The sequence below is a fragment of the Rhinopithecus roxellana genome, chromosome 10 (genome assembly GCF_007565055.1).
Source record: "Rhinopithecus roxellana isolate Shanxi Qingling chromosome 10, ASM756505v1, whole genome shotgun sequence".
Taxonomy (NCBI): Eukaryota; Metazoa; Chordata; class Mammalia; order Primates; family Cercopithecidae; genus Rhinopithecus; species Rhinopithecus roxellana.
This window is the reverse complement of record NC_044558.1, coordinates 47327735-47346813: the sequence shown is the minus strand read 5'-3', so window position 1 is coordinate 47346813 and position 19079 is coordinate 47327735.

Sequence of the window (19079 nt, the reverse complement as noted above, 5' to 3'; positions counted from 1 at the left end):
CTCATAGGTGGGAACTGAACAATGAGATCACTTGGACTCGGGAAGGGGAACATCACACACCGGGGCCTATCATGGGGAGGGGGTGGGGGGAGGGATTGCATTGGGGAGTTATACATGATATAAATGATGAATTGATGGGTGCTGACGAGTTGATGGGTGCAGCACACCAACATGGCACAAATATACATATGTAACAAACCTGCACGTTATGCACATGTACCCTAGAACTTAAAGTATAATAAAAAAATGAAAAAAAAAAAAAAAAGAACACTTTTCCTTGTTATCCTTCAGGTCCTACACAGCTCAGGGGCTTGACACTTTGGTAGACTATAGAAGCAGTACCTAGGCCAGATAGAGTAACCGATACTTGTTTCTTTTTCCAATGATCAGGCCATTGAGCCAAGTATATAATAGATACATCTGCTCCTGTGTCGACTAATCCCTCAAAAAGTATCCTATTAATTTGCAATGAACATAAAGGTTTTTGATCAGAAACTAAAGTTTCCCAGAAAACAGTTTTCCCAGTACTACCAAAACCTCTTTGACGAGACACATCTCTAGATAGGAAAGGAAAAAAAAGGCAATAAAAGCAATTGTGCAATACGTTCCCCTGCCTCTAGGTGCATAAATTGTGAGACTTGTACCATAATAAGGATTTCATCAGTAAAATCAGGATCAATAATTCCTGGGACCACCATTAACCCCCGCACAGCGCTGCTGCTTCGACCTAGTAAAAGTCCTACATGTCCCTTTGGCAAAGGACCACACACTCCAGTACCCAACTTATATATTCCTCCATTAGGAGATAAAGTATAAGGTTGGACAATAGCTAGGTCAGCAGCAGCACTCTGCTTAGTGGCAGCATAAAGCTGAGAAACCGGGCTAGGGTAAGATGTCTTTAAGAAGGACTCGAGGTCATTCCTTGATGTTGTAAGCCACTGCTCACTGGGTACTGGGGTAGGCCTGCATTGTAGTTGTTGGGGCCTCAAGCCTGCGGGTCCTGGCTCCTGTTTCCTGAGAGGGGTGACAATACATTCTCACTTTTATCAGTTTTTGAATGGCATTCATTGGTCCAATATCGACCCTTGCCACATCATTTACACATATCAGATGGTAACCATTTTTTCTTTTAGAGAAGAAGAGCCTAATTTTTTCTGGCATTCCTTTTTAAAATGACTGGATTTCCCACATTGATAGCATATACCTTGTTTAGAATTGCCTTTTAAAGCCTTAGAAAGTGCCCCAGCAAACAATTGAGCATTGTAAATAGCTCCTCCAACACCTGCAAAAGCCCGAATGTATTCATCTAAATCAGCTCCACTAGCTTTTAGGGGATGCAGCAATTTTTGGCACTTGGGATTAGCACTCTCAAAAGCCAGAGTATCCAAAATAATTTTAGCAGCAGGGCCTGAACCTACAGTCTTTAATACAGCATCTTGAAGATGGGCTACAAAATCTGGATACGTCTCAGTGGCTCCTTGTAGGATCTTTACAAAAGATAAAGAAGTTTTACCCGCTATTTCAACCTTAGTCCATGCTTTTATAAACAAGGCTTTAATCTGAGTGAGAGCAATATCATCTAGGCCTGCCTGAGCATTAAGAGTGGCGTATTGTCCTGAACCCGTAAGCTGCTCTTCAGTAGATCCTGGGGGATTTTGGGTAGCATTTTTTCTAGCTTGTACTCTTGCTTCCTCCCACCACCAACTTTTTAATTGAAGCCATTGCAAATGATCAAGGACAGCCTGTCCCAACATTTCCCAGTCAATAGGAATCATCATATGTTCTGAAGAGAAGGAATCAAGAAGGCCAAGAACAAACAGTGACTGAGGTCCATAATTAAAAATTGCAGCTTTCATTTCTTTCAAAAATTTAAATTGTAGGGCTGTAAAAGTCACATTCTGGCCACCGTTTGGGAACTGAGCATTGGGGCTGAAAGCAGCCCGTGTTATTGGGAATAAATCTAATTCCTCGAAATCATCCTTTTCCTTCAATTCCTTCTTTTCTCCTACAGGAGGAAAAGGCACAGAGAAAACCTGACCTGACATAGGCAAAGAGGTTGGAGGTGGAGGCAAAGGGAAATCTTTTTCAAGGTAACAGGGAAGGCTCATGGCAGAGAGATAGGAGAAACAGGAGCAGCGGCACCTTGCAATTTTAACAACTATTGTAACATCTCTAAAACATGCTGCAAATCAGAATTTCCTTCAGATGAAGGAGGCATTAGCTCTTCTTCCAATTCCTTGTCCTCAGCAACCAGGGCATAAATATGTTTCTCTCTGGGATCATTCCTCTCTAAAGCTTCAGATGCCTCACCTCCTGTGGCAGTATTGCCACCCTCTGAGTCAGTTTCAAATAACTCTAATGCCTGAGTAATGGAACTACACAAAGTCCACGAAGTCAGAGGCATCGTTTGCCCTCGCTGATGAGCTCGATGCAGGACTTTAACCACTTGTAACCATTCCTTTCAATTTAATTGCACTTTGGTTTGATATTGAAACCAATAACAATGTTGTTCAACATGGGCAAACAATTGCCTCAAAGTCTTATGTTCCTTAACTAACTTCTACTCCTACAGACATCAACAGTCCCTGGAGTAACCGCAAATATTCAGAGGCCAGAGAGGTGGAATTCCCCATAATTTTCCCGTGGGTCCTCCTTCATTTATTTACCTGCCCAGGGTGTTCCCCCTCCAGTTCCTTGCTCTTGTGGAGCCACGGACCCTGCTCGCTGTGCCAGATGTTGGGGTCTGTGTGTTTCCTAAACAAAGGAATGAATACACAAGACAACACAAGACAAGACAAACATGGCGACCACCTCAAATGGCGTGCTCTGCTTTATTTTATACAGTCGTTTGTGGAATGTTGCCAAGTCATAAGACACATTGTTGTTTTTCTGACCTTTCCCTGACTTTCTGGATTTTCAAGATGTTTACACATAAACAAGTCCCCAGGGTCTGCTGTTAGCAGCTGGCTCCTTTGTCCTCCCTGTTTGCAGGGAAGGAACGCCCTGCTTCGTTTGCAAGAGCAGGACTTATCGGGAACGTCTCGTTTGCGAGCACATAGTCCTCTACAGAACTGTGTACCAGAGAGAGGTTAAGTGAGCTCATCAAGATCATAGCTTAGAAATGGCAGGTGTTTAGGTTATAAATCAGTGTTCAATCCAATAGAAATATGAACCCTAAAACAAAGGAAACATGTTGTCTCATCTGTATCCTTTTCTACTGAGCTGCACATAAAGGTTTGAAAAGGTAACTTGGAGACTGAAGGAACTTGCAAGGATGGAGCTATATAATAGTGGCTAACTTTTCTTCTGCAAAGTGACAAGCTGCTACAAAGAGCTGGGCTAATTCACCCGAAATATACTAGACTTTAACACGCGTAAATTTAACCTTCATGGTAAGACTATTTATAAATGCCCCTAGACTCTCATGAGAGGTTGTAATTTTACTAAGGTTACAAATTTGCATTAAGGTATCATGAGGCTTGCATGTGGGAGTGAGTGTCTTCCATAGTGAATAAGCCTAGGTGTCAGCCAAGTACCCACATCTCAAGCCAGTTTCATTGTTTTTGCTTGTTGCTTGTCTTCTTGTACACGGGGACTTTTAGTAAATAATAAAAGAGTTTGATTCTATAATGTATAACAAAAACAATAAAAATCTCCATGAAGGAAGGAAGTTCAAATGATTCAAACATAACTTCAGTATTATTGTACTTATAAAAGTATTAGAGATTTGAAGAAATTGCTTAAATTCTTTAGTGATGCTTTGTTGCATCTTATGGGGGATATTATTGGCTACCATGGTATCTGGGGAATGACAACATTCTAAAAGGTATTCCTGACAAACAGCAAGAGTCCATATTATTATTTCACTAAATACCAGAAAATCCCTTGATTCTAAACTGAAAATGCATTGATTTATCATGAAAAAAATTCAGACATGCATTAAAATGGGAAGAGATGAAAGTAAACAGTGACTGCATTTGGTAGTACAGCTTTGAAACTAGTAGTACACTTAGTTGTCACGTGGCTGTCCAATATTGGCAGTGGTCTACTAAGTAGAACAGTTGTTACAGTTTCAATGGACATTCAACCAGTTTATGGGATTTACAGATCAATGTAGTTAATAATCTGGACCAAGAGAACATGTTACTACAAAGACAATTTTAGAAAAAGAATACAAATGTTGCCTTTTTAGTTTAAAAAAGATAAAATCCAACTCATCAAGAAACTTCTGAATTTGGGGAGACACACAAACAATAATGAAATATTGAAAGCAGATTCTGAGCAGGTATGCAGGGATTCTTAATAGAGTGATAAACTAATAAAAATGGCACGAGTTGGCAGTAATTTAGTGTGGACTCATAAAGACAGTTACATAAACTGCTATTCATAACAGCTGTCCTAGAATGAAGGGGGTGGGCATGTTCACCCATGCTATGCCACATCTAGAGGATCCTCTCAGTTGAACATTTAGACCTTGAATCTATGCAGAGTCTAGAGTTGAACTTTGATTCTCCAGGCAAAGTAAGGATAATGGTGAGAAAGAAACAGCCAGGTGCTAAAAGGGAGGTTAAAGCACTTAACTTGATTTTTTTAGTTCATGTGTGTGTGTGTAAATTTTCTTCCTGATTGAAAAAAACACCCACTTCTTGCAAAAAAAAAAAAAAAAAAGGACAAAAAATCAATCAAAACAATCCAGAAATGCACGAAGTGGAAAATTAATCTTTCTCTCCCCCAAGTCCCACTTCCCCAAACAAACCATTATTAACATTTGGTATACATTTTCAAAAACATCTTTCTCTGTAAAATATATGTGTGTACATTTAAATATGGACAAAGGGAGAAAGAAAAAAGCTTTATACTTGCAAGAATGGGATCATACTGCACATACTACAGTGCAGTTCTTTGGTTTCACTTCATATGTCTTGAACACCATTCCATATCCATACATGGAAATCTACTTCATTTTTAAATGCTTTGAATACACAGAATAAGCATTCCTTAGATGGAATGTGTCATAATTTATTTAAATAACTCCAGATCAATGAATATTTAGATTGTTTCCAATTTTTAACAATCAGTATTACAAGCAATGCTGCATAGTACACATATGATATCCAGTACATGCTAGTGCAAGTATTTCCACAGAAGTTCTTACAAGAGGAATTGCTGGGTCAATGAGTTCTTTTACATTTTGAATGCAACGATAGACTGTGGAAAGGTGAAAGAACTCAGGCTGTGGCTGCTGTTTCTGACACCTGAGAAGAGGAATTCGGTACATACAGGCAGAGAAGGGGGCCATTTATCTAATATTGTGTGAAAAGTCCCAAAAAGCCTTTCTACCCAGAACTCATCTGTTCCCTGGTCTCCACAAAAGTCTGGAATTTAAAGTATAAATTCAAGTTTTTAGTGGCTTTTTGCATTCTCTTTTTAGTGGAGTGATGATGGTCTTACAAAATTTGAGAGTAATATTCTCTCTAAATGAAATATTGGCAGGAACTTATAAATCTATTTTAATTAAGCACATCTTTTTATTTCAACATTGATGAAAACCTTTATAAAATTTTAGTCTAATTTTCTGTTTTTATGATTGTGGTGGGCTAAATTTGCTTTTCTAAACCTGAAGCTCTTGTAACACCTAAGAATCATTCCTAACATAATACTATATTTTGCCCAACATATAATAGCTTGCTACTTTAGATAGAGTGAGCTTCTTTTAGATACAGTCTCTCCCCTCCCTCCCAACTATCCAGTGAGTAAGGCAGGCCAAGGGTACTTTTGGTTTAATGAATGAGAAAATTGAGATTCAGAAGTTTTAAAAGAATAATCTAGGACAGACACATGGACAGTATTGTCAGAATTTATCAATGATGAACGCATCATATGATAGACTTCAAAACAACTGGAAATGGGTCTAAACTTTAGTTGACCTCAGGAGATATCCTGAAAGGTTTGGAATTGCGAGTTTTCTGCTAGTTAAGTTAAACTTTATTGCTTCCTCTTTTGTTAGTTCTTAAAATATATGATGGTGCTGGCTGGGCGCGGTGGCTCACACCTGTAATCCCCACACTTTGGGAGGCTGAGGTGGGTGAATCACAAGGTCAGGAGTTCAAGACCAGCCTGGCCAAGATGGTGAAACTTCGTCTCTACTAAAAATACAAAAAAAAATTAGCTGGGCATGGTGACACACGCCTGTAATCCCAGCTATTCGGGAGGCTGAAGCAGAGAATTCCTTAATTCCGGGGGGCAGAGGTTGCAGTGACCCAAGATTGCGCCAGTGCACTCCAGCCTGGGTTACGGAGCAAGACTCTGTCTCAAACAACAACAACAAGAAAAACCCAAATATATATATGTGTGTGTGTGTGTGTGTGTGTGTGTGTGTATGACAGTGCTATATTTATTTCCTTTTTCCTTAGCATATCAAAGTGTTGTTAATTAAAAGATTGGATTAGCCTTATAATGTTTAAGTTGAGGTTTTACTTTACTATATACACTGTGACTAAAATATAGATATGTTCATCACTAGGGGATATATCAGCCAAATTAATAAGGTCATTCTGGGCCATCAGCAACAATAGCTAGTTTTTACATTATTCTATGTGTTGGGCATCCATCCAAGATTACTCATGTTAACTCATTTAATACTCACAATATCCCTGTGAGGTGGGTTTGTTACTATCCTTTGTTACTATCCTTATTTTGTACAAGAAGAAAATGAAATACAGAGCCATTAAGTAATTTGTCCAAGGTCACATAGCAAGAAAATAGCAGAGCTGGATTATAAACTCAACTGTTCTGATCCCAGCATTCATGCTCATAACAACTGAACTATATACTGCAGTGTCAGAATGGCCATTTCCCACTGTCCTGTGTCATGCCCCACTGCTTCAGAAAAAAGTGGCTTCAGGAAGCTAACATGTCAAAACATCACTTATAGATATTACAGTATAAATATAACTGGCCAGTTCAAAAAAGCCAAAACACATTTGTGAAATGCAGTTTCCTTAAGACCCCCACTCTCACTTGAATCTGATTTGATGTCACTCTAACTTTGGCTTTTATTGACTTTCTAGTGGGCCAAGAAAAATAATGGAAGGAATTTATTCAATTTTATTAGATTAATATTCCCAAGGGGTGAGCTGTATAAAAAACTACTCATCCTTACTCACTGGTTCAAATTTCAGCTAAATGCAGCCTTTATGACAACATTGTCCCTTGATCTCTTGAAGTAATGTTCAGTTGCTAGTTGTAGGAAACTTTTGTTCTTTTCCCTGTTAAGGTTTAACAGGATTAACTGTGTTTTTATTAGCAATGGTCATATTTTAAAGGCATCTTTCTTATGCAGCATTGAATATTTTAACAAACTGAAACTTAACGTTGACAGTACCACTAAACTGTAACCAATATTTCTCATATATAATGGAGTCATTGTATACAATCTCAAGCCACAATGCCTAGGTCCAAATCCCAGTTCAAATCTGCCTCTTACTGGCTGTGTGCTTTGGGCAAAATCTTTAATTATTTAGTGCCTTAACTTACTCATTTTTAAAGTAGGGATTTTGACAAAGCCTACCTCTGAGGCTTGAGAAGTAATTGTTTACTTTAGACAAGTTTCTTACGCTGGGCACTGGTCAAAGTTCTTTACATGTGTTACTCATTCGATCCTTACAACAACCCTGCTATCCCCACTTTAAAGTTGCTAATATCCCCAGTTTAAAGATGAGGAAACTAAAACACCAGATGGTTAAGAAAATTGTTAAAGTTAGTAAGCAGTATAGCCAATTTGACTCTAAATCCGCAGTCTTAGTCACTGCTACACACTGCTATTTTGATAATCAGTTTTAAACTGCAACACACTTTCAGACACACTTTATAACAGCAAACATGTTCTTCTGTTTTTTTCATTCTGACTTCTGTCTGTAAGCAACCAAACCAACCCTATTTTGCCATTCAATGATCCTAGTGTTCTAACTATCTAGGCCATGATTAAGATCATTCAAACATTGGTTGGATATATTTCTATAACTTTAACCAAATCTCTTCATCTGCTTCTAGATTCCAGGTTCATACCATCTGCTCTATTAGATGCTCATTAGACTCATGGCAGGATAAAATTGCTCATTAAAAATCCATGTAGTGACCATTTAGAATCATTACAAAAGTCTTCTTCTGAGAAAAAGATTTACAACAGAAGCCTTTAGGTGAAAGACTAAGAAGTAAAATTTAACAATGAAATTTATACTGTCTCACAGATTTTAGAAAACCTAGTCCTTTATCATTAATTTTATAGAAATAAACAAGATGAAAATTTACATTGCTATTTTGGTTGGGGAAATACTTTATTCTTATTACTCTCAAGACTTTAAACCAAAATAGGAAAGTAAATCTACTTAGAAGACAATACTTCAAAACCAATTATAAAAAACTAGCATTGTAGCCACATGCTGTGGCTATAACAGAGCTCCATTTTTTTCTTTTGCTTTTGATAAACTGAATTAATTCTTGTCAAATATAACACCCTGTATGCTACTTGAAGTGAATCAAATGTTTTGGGGAAGAAAGTTCTGATTTTGGACAAACTGTGGGGAGCCATTTTTAAAAGGGCTAAGATGTCTATACTGAATTTTTATCAATCTTTTTGATCACCTCAGAGTTTTTAAGTAATGCTGTGTTTGCATGAACATGCTCTTTGAATGTGGTTTTAAAAAAAAAAAGAAGAAGAAAAGAAAAAAAGACAACAACAAACATGTTTTCCAGGCTAATTAGACTTTCTATGCTTAAAATAATGATTAGAATTTCCTAAGGAACAATTCAACTCCTGTATCACAGGAGTGAACCTGGAGTAGGCAACTGTTGACCCATAATGGTTTGAGAATTTCTGAAATACTTATTTACCTCTGCAAGAAGCATGTAGAAGTTTAAAATCATAGGGTCTCAAGATTAGAAGGAATTCAATGGTCAAATGCAACCAATGAATCAATGTTTGAACTCCCATTTTCAGTATCTTCGATAAGTCACCCATGAGTAACACTAGGCCATGAATAACACCTCTGAAGACAAAAAATTTACTTCCTTAAGCTCTAAATGCTCCACAATCGTTCCTCATAAAGACCAACTTTATTCCAAGACCTTTTCTAGCTTAAGTGTTTTTATTTTTATGTGTATTCTCAATGCCTAGAAAAACATAGACACACAAATACCGAGTGAAGTTAGTTAAGTTGAATTGCAATGGACTTCCCTGTGTCATAGACTGCCTTGCATTCTATTTAATTGTGCATATTTTATTTCCTAAACTAAATTGTAAACTACATGAGGGAGGGCACCTTGTTTCATATATCTCTGTATCCTTTACTATTGTACAATGCACATAGAATGCCCTATATATTTCTTGAATTTAAAATGTGAATGAATGAATGAATAAATGAATAAATAAATAAATCTTAGTTCTAGGCTATCCTTATGCAATACATTTTACACTGCTATTCAAAATCAGGAACAAACATTTATGTTCTTTTTCTAAGATTTCAAAGAATGACTTCAATTAAATTTTCCCTAACTAGAAATTTCCACACAAAGCAGCCAGTAAGTCTGTGTAGTAAGACTTAGCTCCCTGATGTTTGCAACTGATATTTTCTTCTTAGAAATATGAGGGATTTTATTAAAAATAACTTAAGGAAATTCAAAGACTTTTCTAAATATTCTTTTGTATGTTACTTCAAATGTATAAACATACAGATTGAACGCCCATTTGAGGCAAAATTATATTTACATCTCTCATGAGATTTTCACATTCTTTTCTACCCAAGGGAGATATTGAGTGTGAAAACTAGCTACTGAAAATGAATGGAACCAATGTATATATTGTAGAGTGTAAAAGTCCAAAAACAGCCAGCACAGTGGGTCATGCCTGTAATTCTAACACTTTGGGAGGATTGCTTCAGTCTGGAAGCTTGAGACTAGCCCGGGAAACATGGCAAAATTGTGTATCTACAAAATAAAAATTTAAAAAATTAGCTGGGCATAGTGGTGCATGCCTGTGGTCTCGGCCACTTAGGAGGCTGAGGTGGGAGGACTGCTTGATCCTAGGAAGTCAAGGATACAGTAAGCCATGTTGGTGCTACTGCACCCCTGCCTAGGCAACAGAATGAGACCCTGTCTAAAAAAAAAAAAAAAAAGTCTATAAAAGGATGTTATCTGTTGAGTAAGATAAGCATTAATTTTCAGTTAATTACTTTTGAAAATATCAAAGTTAACATGTAATAATGCATATTTTAAACTCTGTCTCTTTAGTTTGGCTTGATGAAATAGTATAGATGTAAATTATGTCCTTGTTCAAATTCTGAGTCTGCTACAAACCAACTGGATAATCTTGGACAAGTTATTAAACCTTTCTGGGCCTCAGTTTCCCCCCTGTAAATAGGACTTTTTTATTATTAATACATGTAAAGTATTTAACACAGTGCACATGATCCATAATTATAAGCTAGTATTATTAGTAATATACTCACAGAAGAATAGAGCATGGCTATTGAATGGAAGAATGAATTGAAAATACGATTACTCTCATTTATGCAATCAGAAATAGCACACACTTTCAAATCAGACACTTTATGAAACTAATCCTTCAGGGAATACTGTTTAAAGATACTCAAAATAATTTTGGAACTCCTCTCTTGAAATTGCCTTAAAACTACTTTATGAGCCACTTAAAATACTACCTCACCATCACCTATTAAAATATTCATTTTTCAAGGTTAAGATCAAAGATAACTCTCTTTTAAAAGATTTTTCTGATTCCCTAGTTTAAAATGCTCTCCTCCTCCATTGAACTCTTAGAATGCTTTGCCTGTAACCCCCTCCTTTACTTTCTATATATTAGAGTTGTATCTGCTCTTGTCTTCCCTATCCTACTAACAGCAAGTTGTAGGAAACATATTTTACTCATTTGTGGATCCCGAGGGTCTCTCTCAGTTATTTTTAATTAATATTTGTTGCTCAAACTTTGTTTTATTGATTATTAATGAGGCTATTTGTATCTGAATGAAGCCACACTGGATTCCTCTGACAGCCAAGGAGCAACCCTGGGCAATGGGTTCAATTTCAGCTCACTTTAACTACTTCGCCATTTTCTATTTTTTTAAGAGAGGCAGTAGGTTTAGGTAAAGAGCATAAGCTTTAACATCAGAACAATGGCACGCTGCATGATTCCATTTGCACAAAATTTTAGAAAAGAAAAAACTGTAGGGATAGAAATCAAATCAAAGGTTGCTTGGGGGAGAGGAAGGGATTGACTTCAAAGGGACATGAGGGAATTTTGAGGGAGATAGAATGTTCTAGATCATGATAGTTGAGATGGCAGTTATAATATCGTATGCGTATGTCAAAATTCAACAAATTTTGCAATTTTATATGCAAATTATAGTTCAAAAAAAGCAGATTTTAAAATATTGAGCCAGTTAGAAACTTCAAGGAAAAGGAAAAGTGAAAGTCTAGGCCAAAGTGGGAGAAAGGAATCAAGCAGGAAAAACTCAGCAAATGAGGCTTCATCTTAAAAAACAATGGTAGGAGAGAGAGAAATCTATGAGAAGTTAGAAGAGCTTTTCTGAATTCCACCTGACTCTCAAAGTTCAGAAAAACAAATTCACATAAAACAAGAAACCTACTAGGTGTGAAAATGTGTTTTGGGTGGTGAAATAATAAAGGAGAAAACAAATAATATCAAATGAACAAATGCTACATTTTGTGCATATTAGTAATTTAAGCTCAACAAAACAGCATGCCCAAGCCAATGACCTAAGAGCAATTAAAATGAAAAGTAGCATAGCCAGATGGAATTATTGAAAATGATGATGTGCAAAGGAAATACTAGAATGGACTTCCTGAGGAGGTGTGTTCACAGCCAGATTTTGGAAGAAGTAATTGATCACATTGGTAGGAGCAATACTCCAGATGAGAAAGAATGTCATGAGCAAAGACCTATAATCAGGAAACAGTATGCATCAGAAAACGTTATTGATTTTCCTATTACTGTATATTTCTTAGCATAGCCTTGAAGTGACATTTGAGGTCTAATACAAGTTACTATTCTTCCCGGAAAACTTCTCTGTCAGCTCATCTCAAATTGAATGCTCCAACTTCTCAGAAATCCTTCAGTATGTGCCTCACAAATTAGGATCCTAATTTGTTTCTCGACTATTTAATATGTTCAATTACACTATTTATGGTGCAGGAATCATGCATTCATCCCTCTTCTACTCCCAAAAGGTGTAGTACATTCCTGGGTATATAGTAAGCATGAAATAAGACACAAATTTGATTTATTAGTAAAATTTAAAACTTACCTTTGAAAGAAGAACATGTTATTCCTTCAGTAACATGTATTTCCCCTTCAAGTAGAGACACATTTAATACGAAAGTAAAACACCAGAATGCCATTGCTGTGTACTTTGCCTCTGCAAAGAATGATTCTCCTTTCCCTCTCCATCTCCCTCTCCCTCTCCCTGTCCTTCTTTCCCTTCCCCCACCAAGGACTTAGGTTGCTGGATACTCTGTCAAGGGACTAGAAATCCATTGGAGCTTGTTTGATGGTTTAAGATATTTTCTTAGAACAAGACTGGAATATGTGAGCATCAAGAGTAAGTACAACATTTGTACATATGAGGGTGGAAGGAAAATTTGGGGTTGATCAAAAAATGAAAAATTTGGGCCTTTCTGCCCTTCTTCCCTCTGCTAATCTCCCTTCAAAAGATAAAATGCATATGTGAAGTGAATTCAGTTGAACTGTAAGCCCTGTTGTGGCACCCACAGGTGGCTGTAAAATAAAAACTCTTCTATGTTTAGTAGCCAGTAGTTACTTCTACGTTTGATAGAACACTATCCTGCTAGGGCTTTATAAGTTGAACTTTCTTTAACCTTGAAATCCATGGAGCAAATGTGTGTCCACAAGAGTCTAACTACTGCTAACTTCATTATTGTTGATGTTTCTGTTTGATTTGGTTTTCCTTTCATATCATTATTTATTCCCATTTTCTTTTTTCTTTTTTTTAAAATTTTTTTTTTATTATTATACATTAAGTTCTAGGGTACATGTGCATAACGTGCAGGTTTGTTACATATGTATACTTGTGCCATGTTGGTGTGCTGCACCTATTCCCATTTTCTTGATACAACTTTCCTAGTAGTTGCTGATTTTAAAGACCTATTGGAACAACTTAGAGCAACTTTTAATGATGCTACTCTTTGGAGTCATTTTATTGTAAGAAACTACTGGTTTGTTCCTTTGAATTAGACGAGATATACTGCAAAATAATAGGCTTATTCTACTCCTGTATTTCCTTACTTCTGACTTAGTCATTTCTATTGCCAAATGGTTTACCAGGGTTTATTTGTCAGTCATCACAGGAGGAACACACAGAGACATTTTTCTCAATAAGGAATGTCCTACATCTCACATCTAGTCTAGGGTAATCTGGGCTGCCTGTTGTGTTCAGAGTGTAACCATTCATTATTACACTCTATGCCTACAAATCCAATTAGTAAGTGGTGTTTTGAGGACTCCATAAAAACACACATCATTGGTTCACATCTGCTCTTAAGTTAAAAGAAACATGTTTTTCTCTATTATAGCCCTCTCTTTGGGGACTTTGATACAAGATTATTAGTAATCATTTGGGGATATTTTATTCTACTAAGCATTAGTCCCTCATCCAGAACATCTGGAAAAATATAGCCAATATCCAATATCAGTATAAATAAAAATAGCCCTTTGATAAATATTTTTATATCTTTAAAAAATTTTGTATTTGCTGTCATATAATGAGAAGAGGCACAATGATTTACTTTGCTTCAGTTTGCTACTGCAGCCACTTCCAAGCAATTCAAATGCACATTGCCTTTTGTATACTCAAATCTCTGGGAAAATTCTAGGCATGTAAGATGGTTTTTGCACTACCCTTTTCAATTTTTTTCATCTTTCATGTTTGCGTACTTGCAGTGGTTAACCAATCAAGCAAGCAAATTAAAAAACAAAAGAAGAAGAAAAAAACAAAGCCAGTTGAATTTAGTTAACTGGCCCATTATTTTGAAAATAAGTTAACAAGTGAATAAAAAAGTATATATTGATCCTTTAAATTCAATAGCTTGTGTAAACTTTTAGAGTCATTTGTATGTAAAATAATTATGTGTACTAAATCACAAATTGAGCATGAAGAGTGTCAGAAAACCCTAAAAAACACCTAAAAACAATGATTTCCTGAAATTCAAGGATTTAAATGTATTTAGGAAAGTAGAGAAAGAAGAAAAAGCAAGAAATTCCATTGAATCTAAAAGAAATGTACCTTTGCAGTATATGATATCGTGAAATACTTTTTATCTTTTCTCCCTTTAGTTTCAACTTTTATTTTTAGATCCAGGGGCACATGTGCAGGTTTGTTACATGAGTATATTGCATGATGCTGAGGTTTGGGGTACAAATGGTCCTGTTACCCAAGTACTGAGTATAGTACCCAAAAGTTAGTTTTTCATGACTTTCTTCCCTCCCTCCCTTTCCCCTCTAGTAGTCCCCAATATTTGATAGTGGGTATATTTTTCCATATGTTCTGGGTGGGTACTAATAGTAAGTAGAGTTAAATATCCCCAAATGATGACTAGTCTTGTATCAAAGTCACCAAGGAGAGGGCTATAATAAAGAAAAACATCTTTCTTTTAACTTAACAGATTGGAACCTGTCAGATTTTTATGAAGTCCACAAAATAGCATTTACTAATTGTGGCAGTAGATTGTAACAAAGAATTGTTAAACTCTGAACACAACAGAGAACCTAGATTACCCTAGACTAAAGGTGAGATGTAGAACATTCTTTATTGAGAAAAATATCTCTGTATGTTCCTCCTGTGATGACTGGCAAATAAACCATGGCAAGTCTCTTGGCAATAGGCAGAGTAACAAAATATAGGAGTAGAATACGCCTATTATATTACAGCATAATTGGTCTATTGTTGCCATCTTTATGTCCATGAGTACCCAATGTTTACCTCCCAGTTATAAGTGAGAATATGCAGTATTTGGTTTTCTGTTTCTGCATTAATTTGCTTAGGATAATGGCTTCCAGCTGCATCCATGTTGCTGTAAAGGACGTGATTTCATTCTTGCTTATGGCTGCATAGTATTCCATGGTTTATATGTACCACATTTTGTTTATTCAGTCCACTGTGGATGGGCACCTAGGTTGATTCCATGTCTTTGCTACTGTGAATACTGCTGCAATGAAAATACAAGTGCATGTGTTTTGTTCTGTGTTTTTTTGTGTGTGTGGGTTTTTGTTTTTTGAAGAATGATTTGTGGGGTTTTTTTTTTGGATATATATCCAGAAATGGGATTCCTGGGTTGAATGATCATTCTATTTTAAGGTCTTTGAGAAATCTCCAAACTGCTTTTCACAGTATCTGAACTAATTTACATTCCCATCAATTGGGTATAAGCATTCCCTTTTCTCCACGGTCTTGCCAACATCTATTGTTTGCTGACTTTTAGTAATGGCCATTCTGACCCGTGTGAGATGGTATCTCACTGTGGTTTTGATTTGCATTTCTCTGATGATTAATGATATGAAGCATTTTTTTATCTGTTTGTTGGCCACTTGTATATCTTCCTTTCGGAAGTCTGTTCATGCTCTTTGTTTATTTTTAATAGGGTTATTTGTTTTTTGCTTGTTCAATTAATTTCCTTTTGGATTCTGGATCTTAGACCTTTGTCAGATGCATAGCTTGTGAATATTTTCTCTCATTCTGTAGGTTATTGTTTACTCTGTTGATAGTTTCTTTTGCTGTGCAGAAACTCTTTAGTTTAATTAGGTCCCACTTGTCGATTTTTGTTTTTTTGCAATTGCTTTCAAGGACTTAGTCATAAATTATTTCCCAAGGCGGATGTTCAGAATGATATCTCCTAAGTTTTCTTCTAAGATTCTTGTATTTTGAGATGTAACATTAATCTTTAATCCCTCTTGCGTTGATTTTTGCATATGGTGAAAGGTAAGAGCTCATTTTCATTCTTCTGCATATGGCTAGCCTGCTATCTACTGCAGCACCATTTATTTAATAGAGAGTCCTTTCCCCATTGCTTATTTTTGTTGACTTTGTCAAAGATTAGATGGCTATAGGTGTGCAACTTTATTTCTGGGTTTTCTATTCTGTTCCATTGGTCTGTGTCTGTTTTTGTACAGTACAGTCTGTTTTGGTTATTATAGCCTTATATAATTTGAAACTGGTTAAGGTGATGGCCTTCAGCTTTATTCTTTTTGCTTAGGATAGATTTGGCTATTTGGGCTCTTTTTCAGTTCTATATGAATTTTAGAATATATTCTACAAAAAATAATGTTGGTCATTTGATAGGAATAGTCTTGAATCGATAGATTGCTTTGGGCACCATGGCCATTTTAATAATATTAATACTTCCAATTCATGAGCATGGAGTGTTTTTCCATCCGTTTATGTCATCTATGATTTATTTTAGCAGCGTTTTGTAGTTCTCGTTTATAGAGATCTTTTACTTCCTTGCTGAGATATATTACTAGGTATTTTATTTGATTGTGTGTGGCTATTGTAAATGGAACTGCCTTCTTGATTTGGCTCTCAGCTTAAATGCTAGTGGTGTACAGAAATGCTACTGACTTTTGTACATTGATTTTGTCTCCTGAAACTGTACTGAAGTAAACTTTGTTAGTTCCAGGAGTCTTTTGGTGTAGTCTTTAGGGTTTTCTAGATATCGAGTCATATCATCCATGAAGACAGACAGTTTGACTTCTTTCTTTTTTTTTCCCCATTTGGATGCCTTTTGTTTCTCTTACATGATTGCTCTGGCTAAGCACTTCCAGTGGTATGTTGAACACGAGTGGTAAGAGTAGGCATCCTTGTCTCATTCCAGTTCTCAAGGGGAATGCTTTGTTTTTGCCCATTCAGTACGATATCAGCTATGGGTTTGCCATATATGGGTCTATTTTAAATTCTGTTCCTTTGATGCCTAGTTTCTTGAGGATTTTTATGATAAAGGGATATTGGATTTTATGGAAAGCTTTTTCCATGGAGCTTGAGATGATCAAATGGTTTTGGTTTTTAATTCTGTTTATGTGGTGGATCACATTTATTGATTTGCATATGTTGAGCCAACCTTGCATCCCAGGAATGAAGCCTCCTTGATCATGGTGAATTAACTTTTTGATGTGCTGTTGAATTCAATTTGCTAGTCTTTTGTTGAGGATTTTTACCCCTATGTTCAACAGGGATATTGGCCTGTAGTTTTCTTTTTCATGTGTCTTTGCCAGGTTTTGATGTCAGGGTGATGATGCTAGCTTCATAGAATGAGTTGGAAAGGAGTCCCTCCTCCTCGGTTTTTCAGAATAGTTTCAGGAGAGTTTGTACCAGCTTTTCTTTGTACATCTGGTAGAACTCAGTTGTGAATACATCTTATTGGTAGGTTTTTTATTACTGGTTAAATTTTGGAACTCGATATTGGTGTCAAGGTTTCAATTTCTTCCTGATTCAATCTTGGGAGATCATGTGTTTATAGGAATATATCTATTTTCTCTACATTTTCTAGTTTGTGTGCATAGAGGTGTTCATAGTAGTCTCTGAGGATCTTTTGTGTTTCTGTGAGATTGGTTGCTTATGTCATATCTGTCATTTCCGATTGTGCCTATTTGGATCTTCTCTCTTTTTTTTCTCTGTTAATCTATTTAGCAATCTTTCAATCTTATTTATCCTTTCTAAGAACCAGCTTTTGGTTTTATTGATTCTTTGTATAGATTTTTGTGTCTCAATTTCATTCAGTTCTGCTCTAATATTAATTATTTCTTTTCTCCTGCTAGCTTTGATGTTGGTTTTTTCTTGTGATAAACAATATTTTTAATCTTTTAGACACATGGCATTACACAGATCAGCCACCTACCAACTTAAGGAACAGTGTGAAAGCCAGAAAGTCACTATGGACACACATAAAGATGACATGTATTGTAGGTGGAAAGCAAACTGTGCTGAAAAGCAGACCCATGATTTGATTGAGAGAAGCAGAGTTACTCCTAAGTTGCCTAATTCCTCTCCTTCTATGGGCCTGTAAAGTGAGATAGCTAATTATCTACTTCCAAAACATAATGATGGCATGGAACAACAGTTATAGACAATTCTATCCCAGAAGAGAGAAAATAAAAGGAAGAAAAGAGTTATTTGCCCCAAGCAATTTTGAAATCCAGCAGGGCAAAATCCATTAGCCTTCAAAGTCTGGGAATAATCCACTGTGACTGGAGGCTCCACTTGCTGTAGCTCAAGATTCTACTATCTGGGCCTGTGTCTCTGTCCTTGAAGAGCAGCTGAGTAATTCTATTACCTGTTTCCTGCAGCCTTTCAGGGCTAAGGTATGCATTCACCCAGATGCTGAGAGTGTTAGCAGCTGGCAGCTTTCAGCTGAATTAGTCTTGTGACCTCAACCTTAACAAGTTGATCAAAGTCATTCCTCTCCTCCCTAGAGGAAGCCTGCATTCAATGATTGGTCACTGTGGACCACCTCTGAAGTGCCTTCCCAGCCTAGCATTTTTTGTAGAATTGACTGAGGACTTTGTTTTTTGTCTTTTGTTTTTTGAGATGGAGTCTCGTTCTTTTGCTAGGCTGGAGTGCAGTGGTGCAATCTCCACTCACTGCAACCTCTGCCTCCCGGATTCAAATGATTCTCCTGCCTCAGCCTCCTGAATAGCTGGGACTACAGGCATGTGCCACCATGCCTGGCCAATTTTTGGTATTTTAGTGGAGACAGGGTTTCAAGATGTTGGTCAGGAGGGTCTCTATCTCCTGACCTCGTGATCCACTTGCCTCAGCCTACAAAAGGGCTGGGATTACAGGCATGAGCCATCACACCCAGCCAGGACTTTGTTTTTTATTACTATTACTATTATTTTACTTTAAGTTCTGGGATATACGTGGAAAATGTGCAGGTTTGTTACATAGGTATACATGCATCATGGTGGTTTGCTGCATCTATCAACACATTATCTAGGTCTTAAGCCCCACACACATTAGGTATTTGTCCTAATGCTCTCC